This window comes from Myxine glutinosa, chromosome 5 (genome assembly GCF_964187855.1).
Source record: "Myxine glutinosa chromosome 5, kmMyxGlut1.1, whole genome shotgun sequence".
Lineage (NCBI taxonomy): Eukaryota > Metazoa > Chordata > Myxini > Myxiniformes > Myxinidae > Myxine > Myxine glutinosa.
Genome location: NC_136265.1, coordinates 83,943,030 through 83,957,999, shown reverse-complemented (window position 1 = coordinate 83,957,999; position 14,970 = coordinate 83,943,030). Strand labels below are relative to the sequence as shown.

The window sequence follows — 14,970 nt, the reverse complement described above, 5'->3', positions numbered from 1 at the left end:
TGCGGTGGCTGAACCGAGCGCAGCGACCACGTGGTGGAAGCGGGTGTCGTCCGCCGTGATGCCTCGCAGGGCGAACAGGGACTCCGCTTGTGCGAACCAAACCGCCGCGTGAGCCTCCCAGAAGGTAGGCAGTTTAAGGGCGACTGCCGTGTCCATGTCGATAGGTCACCAATGAAGGAGCTGTGGCTCCCACGTCGATCGAAAGAATGGACGCGACAAAAAGCTTGAATTCATCTGAGCTGCTTTATTAGAATCAAACACTCAGGCACTCTGGGAAAAACGTTTTACGGTCGGCAATATATATCTATTCCGCCAGGGGGTTTGCCCAGGCCTGGCGCCAGGGGGCGTGGCCCCGCGGGCCGGCTGCGGCCTGGCAAGCCGAGGGCGAGCCTGCCCGGGCGTCCCGACCGAGGCCTGGCAAGTCGAGCGCGGGCCTGCCCGGGCGTCCTGGACGAGCCCGGCCTGGTGATCGCTCCGCGTCCTTGATAGGTGCAAGGCGATTGTGTAACCCCAGCGGCAGCCGCTACAACATCATCATTAAGATATGTTATTCCCCATGGAGAGTTCTTTGCAATGAGCCATGTCTCAATTTTTTCTATGCAGCGCTTTCGGAGATAGAGGTGCAAAGTTTTTCGGTTTTCACCACTCAGCCCAAATTGGGCTCAAGGGTATTGTCGTCACGGGCGGCGTCCAGGCGGGCGTCCGGGCATCCGTCAACTTTTGCTTTCCGTCAATTTCAAGGAGAACGGCTTGTCTGATGAAATCCATTTTTGCAGTGTGTGTTGGGGTTGAGTAGAGGGAGGTTTCTTTTGAAAATGGGCGCGCTGCGATTTTCAATATGGCCGCCACGGCAGCCATCCGGGCGTCCGTCAACTTTTGGTTTCCGTCAATTTCGAGCAGAACGGCTTGTCCGATTAAATCCACTTTTACTCCTGCCAGGGAGTAATGCATTCGATCGTGTCCGTGTGTGTGCGTGTTTGTGTGTTTGTGATCAAGATATATGGAAAAGTTCTGAACGGATTTGGATGAAAGTTAGTGGGATGATTGCAGTTGGGATAAGGAAGAATTGATTAGTTTTTGGTGAATCTCAGGAAATTATTCCGGATCCAGGAAGTTTTTTTGGGAATTTTTTGGGGATTTTTTTTTTCTGTTACGTGGTTTGGCAGATATCGTTAATTAAATGCAAATAATAAAAACATTTATATATCTTGAACCACTTCATTGATCGACGTGAAACTTCATACTGTAGTAGAAGTCATGAAGAGTAACAAGTGTGCAAAATTTGAAGATGATTGGATGTACGGTCTGGAAGCTGGAAGTTGTTATTGTGTGAAAAAGAAGAGTCTTTGACTGTGGAGGATTAATTATTTATCACATGTACAGACTTGCAGGCATCGTTTGACACAATGTCCCGGGTTAATTTGAACCTCAAATAAAATTATAATTCCAGATTTGTCAATGGATGAGGTATATTAACAAACGAATAAAACAGATTTGGCAAAATTCGAACTTTTTAAAAGAAGATCGCTTATTCACCCAGGGTTGTGAGAGGTTGAAGAAGAAACAACTTTTGCTTTCCGTCAATTTCAAGGAGAACGGCTTGTCCGATGAAATCCATTTTTGCAGTGTGTGTTGGGGTTGAGTAGAGGAAGGTTCCTTTCGAAAATGGGTGCGCTGCGATTTTCAATATGGCCGCCATGGCAGCAATCTTGAATTTTTTTTTTTTTTTTTTTTTTGTATACAAGATCGAGGCTCGTGAAAGAGCGAACATTAATCACACAAAAAGACAAACCGACACATAAAACATATAACATCGGGAGCGGTAGACAAGATGGGGAGAGAGGGGGAAGGACACAAACACAACATTTGAGAGCAGGGACCGAGAGACATCGAGAGATCTGAGAGGGCGAGGGCTTTGGGGGGGGCGGGGCATGGGAAGGGGGGGAGGGGTGGGAGAGGTATAACACATATGGACACTGCCAGGACTTCCAGGAAAGAAGTTGGAATTTCAAACAAGGTGGATCTGGGGTGAATTAGCGGGGGTAGAAAAGATCAAGGTTTTGGATGGGGGAAGATGAGAGATGGTTGTGAACAGCTGTTTTAAAGACCTGGAGGGAGGAGTGGGATTGAAGGGAGTGAGGGAGTTTGTTCCAGAGGCGGGAGAAAAGAGGAATGAAAGAGTGAAGGTTTTTTTTTTTTTTTTTTTTTTTTTTTGTATACAAGATCGAGGCTCGTGAAAGAGCGAACATTAATCACACAGAAAGACAAACCGACACATAAAACATATAACATCGGGAGCGGTAGACAAGATGGGGAGAGAGGAGGAAGGACACAAACACAACATTATTTTGAGAGCAGGGACCGAGAGACATCGAGACATCGAGAGATCTGTGAGAGGGAGAGGGCATTGAGGAGGAGGGCATGGGAAGGGGGGGGGGGGGGGTGGGAGAGGTATAAAACATATGGACACTGCCAGGACTTCCAGGAAAGAAGTTGGAATTTCAAATGAAAGAGGGAAGTTGGAATGAAAGAGTGAAGGTGAGCAGAGAGCCGAGATTTCGGCAGTTTAACCATCAGAGGGTTGCTGGCAGATCTTGTGCGACCTGTAGGAATATTTGGGGGACAGAGCACAGAGAGAGCTGGGGGTGCAAGGCCGGAGAGGAGTCGGTAGAAGACAGAAAGACCACCTACCTGCCTGCGGTGAGTGAGTGAAAGGCCCTCAGAGATAGCTTCATCGCGGGAGATTCCAATAATTCTGAAAGCTTTGGTTTCAACAGCGTGAAGCCGAGCTAGGTGTGAGGCAGGAGCACCGGCCCATAGGGGAGAACAGTATTCCATTGAGCTGCGGATGAAAGCCTTGTATGTGGTGAGGAGCTCAGGTGTGCCGAGGAAGGACTTCGCACGATGGAGGATGCCCAGTCGGCGACTGGCTTTGGAGGCCAGCTTGGAAATGTGGTTTTCCCAAGAAAGATCATGGCAGATAGTGAGACCCAAAAGCTTGAGCGACAGAACTTCTTGGAGAGGATTGTTGAGAAAGTAGATGGGAGGGTTGTCCAGTCGATCTTTTCGGAGAGACATAGTAAGAGTGTGAGATTTGTCAGGATTTAAAGACATGTTCCACTTGTTTGACCAGTCTGTGATTTTGTCCAAGTCTTCAGAGAGTGAGGAGGCTGCAGACTGCCGATCTGAGGGAAGAGGAATGGAGTGGCAGAGAGTGGAGTCATCAGCAAAGAGATAGAGAGGATTTTCAAGAGAGTCAGAGAGATCATTGATGAAGACCAGAAAAAGCACAGGGCCCAGAACACTGCCTTGGGGAACTCCAGCCTGAACAGGAAGAGGAGATGAGAGAAACCCATTCAGGGCCACACGTTGACGACGACTAGAGAGGAAGTCCACCAGCCATGCGTGGAGATTTCCATGGATACCAAAGGAGGAGAGTTTGGTGAGCAGAGCGGGGTGCCAGACCGTATTGAAGGCACATGATATGTCGAGGGAGACAGCTCTAATTTCCTGTTTGGCATTGAGGACCTCCATCCATTGTTGAGACAGCAGAAGCAGCATGTCCAGAGTAGAGTGACCTGGTCTGAAACCAAATTGATGATCAGAGATCAAGCCATTGGAGAAGAGGAAAGATTTCATATCCGAAGCAATGATGGATTCCATGACTTTGCTTATAATTGGGAGAAGGCTGATTGGTCTGCAGTTGCTAGGATCTGTTTTTGCACCTTTTTTGTGCAAAGCGGTGATGTTGGCTGATTTCCAAGCAGATGGCAGTTGACCTTGAGCAAAAGAGAGGGTGAAGAGAACAGAGAGAGGGTGAGATAGAGCGGCAGAGCAGGATTTTAGGACCCGCGGGCTGATGCCGTCGGGTCTAGTTGCAGAATCAGAGTCGAGGGTTGACAGAAACTTTTCCACCTTGTCAGGAGGAAAGGACACGGAGTCCAGGAGCAGCTGGGTACGACTGGGTATGGTGGGTACAGAGAGGGATGGGTTTGGGACACAAGATTAGAGGCAAACACAGAGTTGAGGCATTCAGCTTTTTCACGTGCGGAGTCAGCTGTGTAGCCGTTTGAGGTAAGGGAGGGGATGGAGGGGGAACAAACACCAGAAACGGATTTGACCAGACGCCACCAGGATTTGGAAGAGGGAGACAGATAAGAGAGTTCGGTCTTGAGAACGGAGAGATATTGTTTCCTGGCTCTCTTGAGGGTGGACACACACTTGTTTCGGGCTTTGTGAAAGGAAATGAGATTTCCTTGCGTTGGATTTGCTTTCCAGGAGACGAAGGCAAGTTGTTTCTGGGCAACAGCCTCACCACAAGATTCCGTGTACCATGGACGGGAGGAAGGGTATGACAACTGAAGACGAGATGGGATAAATCTGTGCATGAGAGAGAGCAATTTACTTTGGAAGAATTCCCAGGATGAGTTGATGTCAGAGGTGGTAGAGATGGGAGACCAGTCCAGATGATTGATGGCTGCTTGAAGACTGTGCCAGTTGGCCTGAGTGAAATGCCAGACTCGTCGACGCTGAGCAGGCTCCCTGAGAATGGTCAGAGATATGTCCACTTTAACAAGGACATGATCAGATGATCCGATTGGAGCAGAAGAAGAGCAGCAGACATTTTCAGGGAAGTTAGTTATAACCAAGTCCAGAAGAGAAGATGCTCCGTTGACTGAGATCCGGGTCGGGAAATTGACAGATTGTGTCAGTCCCAGTGAGTCGCAGAAGTCCTTTGCTGAGGAGCCATGGCTGGTGAGAGAGGTACCCACACCCAGCCAACTGGCATGATGACAGTTGAAATCACCACATATGAGGAAGAGAGAGTTGGGATGAGTAGATAGAAGTTGGTCCATATTATCAGACAGCGAGATGTAGATGGAGTCATCACTGTTTGGTGGACGGGAAAACACACATATGAACAAGAGGTGGGAGCGAAGGGGAAGCCGTAGCCAGAGGTATTCCTGGGGGTGAGGTGGAGAGAGTGCAGTGCAGGGCGAGTGAGGAAGAGAGTTTTTGATAAAGATAGCAACCCCACCTCCAGGACGAGGCTCAGGTCTATCATACCGGAGGAGGGAGTAACCCGGGAGAGAGACTAAGGAATCAGAGACATCATGAAGGAGGAAAGTTTCTATTAAGCAGATCACGTCTGGTTTGACAGAAGCAACCTGTATGGAGAGATCAGTTAAGTTTGAACGAAGGCCCCGGATGTTTGCGGTCCATACCGTTAATGAAGAGGAAGGGGGAGCATCGGATACAGAACAGGGGGAGGAGGGGTAGGGTAAGATGTGGAAGAGGTGGAAGAGGTAGGTAGAGCTGTTGAAGGTGTGTCAGAGATTTCAGAATAGCTCGGAGAAAGGGAAGGATGGGGCGGACAAAAGGTTTGATGGTGATTGGGTGAGGCACAATGAGGTGTTATTTGAGGAGGGGGAAGAGCGAGGCAGAAGGTTGGGGGAGATGGAGGTGAGAGTTGGAAGGGGGAAGAAGCGGGGAGGACGCTTTGAGGAGGGGGAGTGAGAGGGGGGAAATTTGAAGGGGAGGGGCGAGGGGGGAGTTTGGGAGGGAAGGGACAAGGGGAGGGATTTGAAAGGGATGGGATATGAGGGAGATTTGGAGGGGAGGGGTGAGGGAGGAGTCTTGGAGGGGAGGGGTGAGGGGGTAGTTTAGGAGGGAGGGGGCAAGGGGGGAGATTTGAAAGGGATGGGTGATGGGGAGGATTAGGAGGGGAGGGGAAAGGGGGAAGATTTGAAAGGGATGGGTGATGGGGAAGATTTGGAGGGGAGGGGTGATGGGGAAGATTTGGAGGGGAGGGGTTATAGGGAAGATTTGGAGGGGAGGGGTGAGATTTGATTTTAGAAAGTGTACGATTAATGGGAAACGAACATTTATTGCAAAATGAGTTTCTTGTGACCTTCGAGTTAAAAATACGTTTAAGGACGCTGGATGGAGGATGGAGTGCAGGAGAGTTTAGGGAATGGAGAAAAAAGGCACTATAGGAGATGGAATTTTTTTTTGGGATGAATAGATTTGGTGAGCAAGTCGAAAGCAACCTTTTAAAGAAGAAGAAGAAAAAGGTGTTATAATATATCACGGAATACATAACTTGAGGGGAAAGTGTAAACATTGAAGGTTAATAACAGTGAAAACTATCTGGGGAAATGGGGGAGAAACACGTGGTCGAAGAACGAACGAACGAATAAGAATGAATAAACGAATGAGAACAGAGAAGGAAATGTTTTTTTTGAGTTGAGATTTACACAAGGAAGTAGGCCATGGGGTGAAAAGACTGGGAAAACAGAGAACGAAAGTTATTGGATCACAAACGACGGACCGCTGAGAGAAAAACAATGCCTCAATGTTGTCCACTGTACAAGGCCTCAAGACACGACACGAATTAACACGATTTTCAATCCAGGTATGAAAGATTTGCACCGAAAATCTTCCTCGGGACACAATATACGTACACACACCATAAAATAAATACAGTTATAACGAAAATACAAATGGGAACAATTACTTAACTTCGATTTCAAATCGCTCTCGACGTGGCAAAGGCCTTGCTCGCGACGTGGCAAACAGACGATTAATTTATGAAAGATAAACACCGAGAAACTTCCAAGGTGCACACTATAACTTCACACACCGAAAGATAAATACCGTTTCGACAAAATACAATTGTGAACAGACAACTTTGAAAACGTGGAGACCGTGTGGAGCTTCGAGAATCGCTGCCGCCGTCTCCAAGATCTCGCGAGATCTCCAACAATATTGGTTTCCGTCAATTTCGAGCAGAATGGCTTGTCCGAATAAATTCATTTTTGCAGTGTGTGTTGGGGGTTGGGTAGAGGAAGGTTTCTTTCGAAAATGGGCGCGCCGCGATTTTCAATATGGCCGCCACGGCAGCCATCTTGAAATTGGTTTCTGTCAATTTCAAGCAGAACGGCTTGAACGATTTAATCCATTTTTGCAGTGTGTGTGTTGGGGCTGAGTAGTGGAAGGTGCCTTTCGAAAATGGGCGCGCTGTGATTTTCAATATGGCCGCCACGGCAGCCATCTTGAAATTGGTTTCCGTCAATTTTGAGCAGAATGGCTTGTCCGATTAAATCCATTTTTGCAGTGTGTTGGGGTTGAGCAGAGGAAGGTGCCTTTCGAAAATGGGCATGCTGCGATTTTCAATATGGCCGCCACGGCAGCCATCTTGAAATCGGTTTCCGTCAATTTCGAGCAGAACGGCTTGTCCGATTAAATCCATTTTTGCAGTGTGTGTTGGGGTTGAGTAGAGGAAGGTTCGTGGGCGTGCTGCGATTTTCAATATGGCCACCACGGCAGCCATCTTGAAATTGGTTTCCGTCAATTTCGAGCAGAACGGCATGTCCGATTAAATCCATTTTTGCAGTGTGTGTTGGGGTTGAGTAGAGGAAGGTGCCTTTCGAAAATGGGCGCGCTGTGATTTTCAATATGGCCGCCACGGCAGTCATCTTGAAATTGGTTTCCGTCAATTTCGAGCAGAATGGCTTGTCCGATTAAATCCATTTTTTTCAGTGTGTGTTGGGGTTGAGTAGAGGAAGGTTCATGGGCGCAAAATGGGTTCATGGGCAAAAATATCTTTCCTGCAAGATTTTTGTGTCGTGAGGTATTCCAAGAATGAAGAATTCAGTAAGGTCCAACAGTTTTATACAATCCAACATCGAACGCACCTCCTGTTCCAAATCCTCTCCACGCTCCGTCCTCTCCCCGGAACTCCACTTCTTCTTTGCCAGCCCCCCTCTAGCGTACCTTCTGTTCACATCACCACATGTCCCCCTTTCTTTAACCACATGCATACCATAACTCAGTGACCAACAATATATATAGTTAACTAGAAGATGAAATGTAGTAATGCCACAGCATGTATTAATCATTAAACAAGTAATCATAGACATGCAACAGTTTATCATAGCTTTTTTTTCTTACTCTCTAAGAACTTTACATTACATCATCACATAATATCGTGTCCAGAATGGAGGTCTGCAAACTCTGGCATCCCGGCCGACCGGCACAGATTCTGATGTGTCTTGAGCTGGTGGTGCGGTGATGCCAGGAAGGAGTGGTTGCTCGGTATTGTCTCTTTCATTCCCGTGGCAGGCAGTTGCTAAATGAGAAGCATTCCAGATCCGTCCATCGGACAGTTTCTCCGTTTGAGATGCTCTTCGCTCCATAACTTGGAGAGGCACTGAAAATTTAGATTGTCCCTTTCGGAGGATGCCAGGTTTCCTCACTCGGACGAAGGAGCCACATTCAAAGTTCACATCCTTTGCCCCCCTCCGTTTGTCGGTGTACGCCGTTTGCTTGTTCTGCTTCTCTTGCACTGAGTGCTGTGTCTTTGCATGACGGTGTGTTGGCCTTTGGCATCTGTAACCCAGATACATGCAGCTTGGTGTGCATCTCTCTCCCATGAAGCAGTTCAGCAGGTGATCGCTGTGTTGTGGCATGTCGGGTTGCCCGGTATGTTTGAAGAAAGTCCATTGTAAATGTTCTCCAGTCTTTCCCCTCGATGTTAGGAGTGAGCAAGCTTTCTTTTAAGCTTCGATTGAATCGTTCTATTTCTCCATTCACTTGCGGGTAGTAGACTGCTGAATTTCTGTGTGTAATGTCTCTGTCTTTAAGAAAGGTTTCAAATTCCCAAGAGGTGAATTGTGAACCATTGTCGGATATCAACTCTTTTGGGTTACCTTCCCTGCTGAAGACAGATGACAGGAACTTGGTCACTGTAGTGGAAGTGACCTGGGAGGTGAAGGCAATATCTGGCCATTTGCTAAAGTAATCGATGTGTGATAGCGAAACGACAGTCCAGTGGTGCAGAATCGAAGGGCCCCACTATGTCGATTGCCAGTTTCTCCCAGGCTGCGTCAGGATAAGGAACCGGCTGCAGTGGTGATGCGTTTGTCACAGCTGTCTTGTCGTGCTGCTGATAAGTAATGCAAGCTTTGATTGCGGACTCTACATGCGCGTCCATTCCCGGCCACCAGTACAGATCCCTTAACCGCTGCTTTGTCCTCACTGTGCCCTGGTGAGTGTCATGCGCTAATTTGATGAAATGTGGTTGCAGTGCATCCGGGACAAGGAGGCGGTGAGTACCTCTCATCACGCAGTCCTCTTGTAATGACAGTTCACTTTGCAATCTAAAGTAAGGAAGGAGATCAGGATCCAGGCCTTTTGACGTTTTCGGCCAGCGCTTTGTAAGCATTTCTCGCAGCTTTGCGTGAACAGGGCAGGAAATACAGGCAGTTTTGAATTCTTCAGCTGTCACAGCAGGGAGGGTTGATGTGAGCGCGACAACCTCAACATCATCCTCCAGGCTTGGCTCTGAAGTAGGCAGTGGCAGGCAAGATGAGCAATCAGCTGTTACATTTTCAGAGCCAGGCTTGTACCGAATGTCATAATTAAATGACAGAAGCTGTGCGGACCATCTGGCCATGCGCATTCCAGCTCTTCCCAATCTTTTTGTGGAAAGCAGTGTCGTGAGAGGACTGTGGTCAGTGGATAATGTGAAATGTCTGCCCCAGAGATAAGTCCTCCACTTCTCTGTCGCCCACACGCATCCAAGTGCTTCCTTTTCCCCCGTGGAATATTTTCTTTCCGATTCAGTCAGCGTTCGGGATGCAAATGCGATGGTTTTCTCTGTTTTGTCAGCATGGATTTGCATCAGGACCGCTCCAAGACCATAAATTCAGAGGCATCAGTTGTCACTACGGTATATAGCTCTGGATCAAAAAGAGCGAGAGCTGGACTACTGACAATTAGTTCTTTAACCGAGTCAAAACTTTGCTGTGTCTTGATTGACCAGGAGAAGGTGGATGGTCCCCGTAGTAATTCTCTGAGGTTCCACGACCGATGCATAGTTCGGGATGAATTTTGCATACCATGACATGAGTCCGAGAAAAGAGCGCAAACTCTGCACGTCTTTCGGTGGGGGTGCTTGACACCGCAACAACATGAGCAGGTTCAGGTTTAAGTCCTGCGTGTGACACCACATGTCCTAAAAAGGACAACTCCGTCTGTGTGAAGTAGCATTTTGAAAGGTTCAGTTTCAGCCCAGCTGCATCGATACGTTGTAGTACCTCTCTGAGGTTTTTTATCATGTGCTTCGGGAGTCCCTCCGAAAACGATTACATCGTCTAGGTAACACCGAGCTCAGGGCTAGTTTTTTTTAAATGGCAGACATCATCCTCTGGAAACAACTGGGTGCTGAAGCGAGCCCGTAAGGGATTCGTTTGTAGCGAAACAGTCCCTCATGCATAATGAAGGCAGTGAGGTCCCTGCTATGCTCATGCAATACAACCTGGTGGTACGCACTTTGCAGATCCAGTGTGGAGAAAAGTGTGCTGCCTCGCAGCTCAGCAAACATCTCCTCCATATGCGGAAGAGGATATCCCTCAATCACCACCGATTTATTTGGTTCTCTTAAATCCACACACAGGCGAATCCCTCCGTTTTTCTTCATGGCCACTACAATTGGTGAAACCCACTCTGAAGATTCAATTGGCCCAATTACATCCAATTTAACGAGCTTTTTCAACTCCTGAGAAACAGCATCTCTCACAGAAAAAGGCAAGCGGCGCAGCTTTTGCTGGATTGGAGTCACATTGGGTCGTATTTTAACGAGATGAATAAACCCCTTTGCACAGCCCAGGGTGTCCTCCTTGCTGTCACCTGTACCATTTGCGACTGGAGTTCGATTTGCCCTGTTTTGGGTGGTAGAGGTGATGCTACTGTGGAAGTGTAACTCAGTGTAACATATTGATTGGCCCTGGTAACTTATTAATTAACCTGGTAACAAAGCAGATACATTTTATGTGTATGAACAATGTAATCTCTTGAAACACCTGGTCAAGGCCCCAGGCTAGAGCACCCCCCCCCTGCTGTGATTTCCATTTACACAGCAGGAGGGGAGCGAGCTGATGCCAGGACTCGGTGCGATGCATGACCTCGGGACATTAGCGGAGAGGAGATTAAGTCCAGTTTGGCGATATAACGAGAGCAAACGTTGAGTAAAGTACACTGGTCCTCAGAAGCCCTGCCCGACGGAACGATGGAATGAACGAGTACTTGCTACGTGAAGCGCTGACCGAACGGGAGTGTCGGATGGAGAGAAGGACCAGCGAAAAGAGTTAAACCTGATCCATTATATTATGCGGTATCATTTTGGTAATTGGATGAAGTGAATACAGTTTAATAAACGAGACCTTTTGTAACCTGTGTCCGGTCTTTGGAGTCCTGTGAGTCCCCCAGTAAATTCCCTGACAATCTTGGAGGCACCGCTGCGATCAATTGTACAAGCAAGTCTTCTTTAAAAGGTGAGTGTGTCTTGTCTTGCCCAATATGATTACGAACTTGGAAGTTATGGGTACATATATGGGGGAGCAGGTGATCTGGGGCTTCTTGGCGCTGGTTATTAAAGGGCCTTACTGTGACCTGGAAGCGGGCGGAGCAAGTGTGCACCTTGCGACCGCTTGTTTCAAGGACGTGTAAGGCCGGTACACTCGTTTACCCACTCGCACACGGATAAAGTACTACTTTTTTTTTGCACTTGTTCGAAGCACTTGACTTGATCGGCGCTCGGCGAGCGACAGGGAACCGGGAAACGGAATTATATTTATATATATATATATTTCCAATATGGTACACCGGCCACAACGATTTTAGCGATTATCCGAGTTTTTTTTTTTAACGATTTCTGTAAATACGTATTTTTCCTGCGCTGTGTAATTCTTCTGACACGCGCCACGAAGAAACGCACCACTGATGTGCATGAAGCGACTTGTTTGCCGGTTCGGTAAGGTCCGTCCGTACACGTGTACAATCGTGTACACCCGTTTTAAATAGAGAATTTTGGGAGCAGTGCTGTTGTATTTTTTTGACGAAATTTGCTAGATAAATAGCATGGGTGACACGGAACCAGTGCTGTTGTATTTTTTTGACGAAATTTGCTAGATAAATAGCATGGGTGACACGGAACCAGTGCTGTTGTATTTTTTTGACGAAATTTGCTAGATAAATAGCATGGGTGACACGGAACCAGTGCTGTTGTATTTTTTTGACGAAATTTGCTAGATAAATAGCATGGGTGACACGGAACCAGTGCTGTTGTATTTTTTTTGACGAAATTTGCTAGATAAATAGCATGGGTGACACGGAACCAGTGCTGTTGTATTTTTTTTGACGAAATTTGCTAGATAAATAGCATGGGTGACACGGAACCAGTGCTGTTGTATTTTTTGACGAAATTTGCTAGGTAAATAGCATGGGTGACACGGAACCAGTGCTGTTGTATTTTTTGACGAAATTTGCTAGATAAATAGCATGGGTGACACGGATTAAATGATTTTATGATTATGAATTAATGAGAAAATGATTTTATATTTAAATATAAAAATTGATCTGCTTGGTGTTAGTTTAAAGGGCTGTTCCAAATTTATCTTGATTATGAGACAAAAACAGCAGAATGGGAATCAACAGACAATGGAATAGCTAGCGACGAGTGTTTGTGGGTGACAACCACCCTCTGGTCGAGGCTCATAGAAGGGGTGATGCTTACTGATTCGGCACGCTTAAAATAGGTGTTAATGGTGGGATGTCAGAGGTCTTGGCGTGGGCTTAATAGTCACACTGTTTGAAAAATAATGCTCGATGCAACATGATCCTAAAAAGAACCCATCCCTACATCGAAGGATAAGGAAGGGAAGGAATGGAAAATTTGAAGTATAAAAGTTACGGAACTCAAAATGTCTGGGTTTGGATGGAGTCATTAAAGGATTGAGTCATTCATTCGTTTGATGATGGTCCTAATATTTTGATAAATGTTTGATAATGGTCCTGGTGATTTTAGTCCTAGGAATAATATATGCTAGTGGTTTGTATGAAGGTTTTAATGAGATCGGATTTTTATCTATCTATAATTCCAGTAATCTCGGTGTGTGTGTCGGTCTGTCTGTATGCGACCGCTGTTTCTCAACAACTACCGGTCCGATATACTTGAAACTTGCCAGGTATATTTGTGGGGACCCGAGGATGTGCCTTTTCAAGGTTTGAAATTAATCGGACGGGTGGGTCCCAGGGTGTGGTCGCCGTGCTCGCGGGTCGTTCGCTTTGGCTCTGCGGATGGACCGAACCATTGCATGTAAATAGAAGGGGGGTTCTGTGGTCGTTCGCTTTGGCTCTGCGGATGGACCGAACCATTGCATGTAAATAGAAGGGGGGTTCTGTGGTCGTTCGCTTTGGCTCTGCGGATGGACCGAACCATTGCATGTAAATAGAAGGGGGGTTCTGTGGTCGTTCGCTTTGGCTTTGCGAATGGACCAAACCATTGCATGCAAATAGAAGGGGGGGTTCTGTGGTCGTTACTGCCACGTGGTTTCAAAGTTTTGTTGTTGTTGTTTGCACGCATGTTTTTTGCAAGCACGTACGGGCGAGCACGTACGTGCGGGCACGCCCTAGTATATATAAATTGAGGTAATATTAAGTTATGGAATTAATTGCTTTCAACAATGCAAAGGGTGACAAAATATGGGATTTTAATGGGATTTTTTAATGGGATATTGGTTTAGGAATGTTTAGAGGTCATTGCAATGTGATAATGACTTGTGACCATTTGTTGTCAAAACGTTTGGGACCATTCAAAGGTTGGGTTGTGCTAACGTTTCCACAACGTCGCTACAACGTTTCACTTTCGTTGTTGCAACGTTTTGCTCCAACGTTTTGTGAACATTTAAATGTTGTGTTTTGCTGACGTTTCCACAACGTCGCTACAACGTTTCACTTTCGTTGTTGCAACGTTTTGCTCCAACGTTTTGGGAACATTTAAATGTTGTGTTTTGCTGACGTTTCCACAACGTCGCTACAACGTTTCACTTTCGTTGTTGCAACGTTTTGCTCCAACGTTTTGGGAACATTCAAATGTTGTGTTTTGCTGACGTTTCCACAACGTCGCCACAACGTTTCACTTTCGTTGTTGCAACGTTTCGCTCCAACGTTTTGTGAACATTTAAATGTTGTGTTTTGCTGACGTTTCCACAACGTCGCTACAACGTTTCACTTTCGTTGTTGCAACGTTTTGCTCCAACGTTTTGGGGACATTCGAATGTCAAGTGAATCGAATGAGAATTCAGGAATTATTTCATTATTAACGATTAATGAAGTACTTATTTAATTAATTACATTTCTTATTACATTACAGTAATTACATTACAGTAATTACCTGAGGTAATTACAGTAATTACAGTTCCGGTAATTGCAGTAATCATTACAGTAATTGCAGTAATCTTATTACAGTAATTACATTACATTAACTCAGGCACCTTTTGAGTAAGGAAGCTGATATTTGGACATGACACTGACCAAGTGATGTGGCTGTCAAGGAAAATATTGATTTATTGATTAATCATTTAATAAATTAACTCGTTGATTTATAAATGACTTATTTAATTAAAATTCCTGAGAGATACATCTTCGGATGAAATACTTGCAGATTGGTTATGCTATGAGCCAATTGATTAAGGAAAATATTTTGTGATGGCCATATTGGCAATTTCGTGGCCATATTCGTGGCAACTCAGTTAGTGCCACTGCACCTTTAAAATGCATCCCTGCGTTCATTTTTCGATCGATTGAGTTGAAATTTTGAACAATCGGATCTGGACTGTCGTTGTTAACGACTCTAGCACGCACTCGTCCAATCAGGATGGAGCGGTATGGTCCCCGGATCATCACTGCCCGCAGTTTTAATTAATTTTACTTTTTCTCTTGGGCATATAATTTTGAAGACATGCATGTCATGATAGAGGAAATGTTTGTTCTGTTAAACGGAATAAATGTTGTTTATTTGTGTGGGTGTGTATTTTTGTGAACTTGGATATATTTTTCACGACTAATTCCAGTTAACATCCTGCACAATTTGCTCGTTTGCTGGCCGAGTCGAAATTGCGTTGAGTT

The 14,970-nt window shown here is 46.1% G+C and overlaps 1 long non-coding RNA gene across 1 annotated transcript in view; it reads right to left on the bottom strand.

Moving 5' to 3' along the window:
- LOC144892321 (uncharacterized) overlaps window positions 1-14,970 on the bottom strand; it is a 340,168-nt gene that overhangs the window by 5,996 nt on the left and 319,202 nt on the right. The window contains exon 2 of the long non-coding RNA XR_013623513.1: window positions 528-1,567. This is a non-coding gene — a long non-coding RNA (uncharacterized LOC144892321). The remainder of the gene's footprint in view (window positions 1-527; window positions 1,568-14,970) is intronic.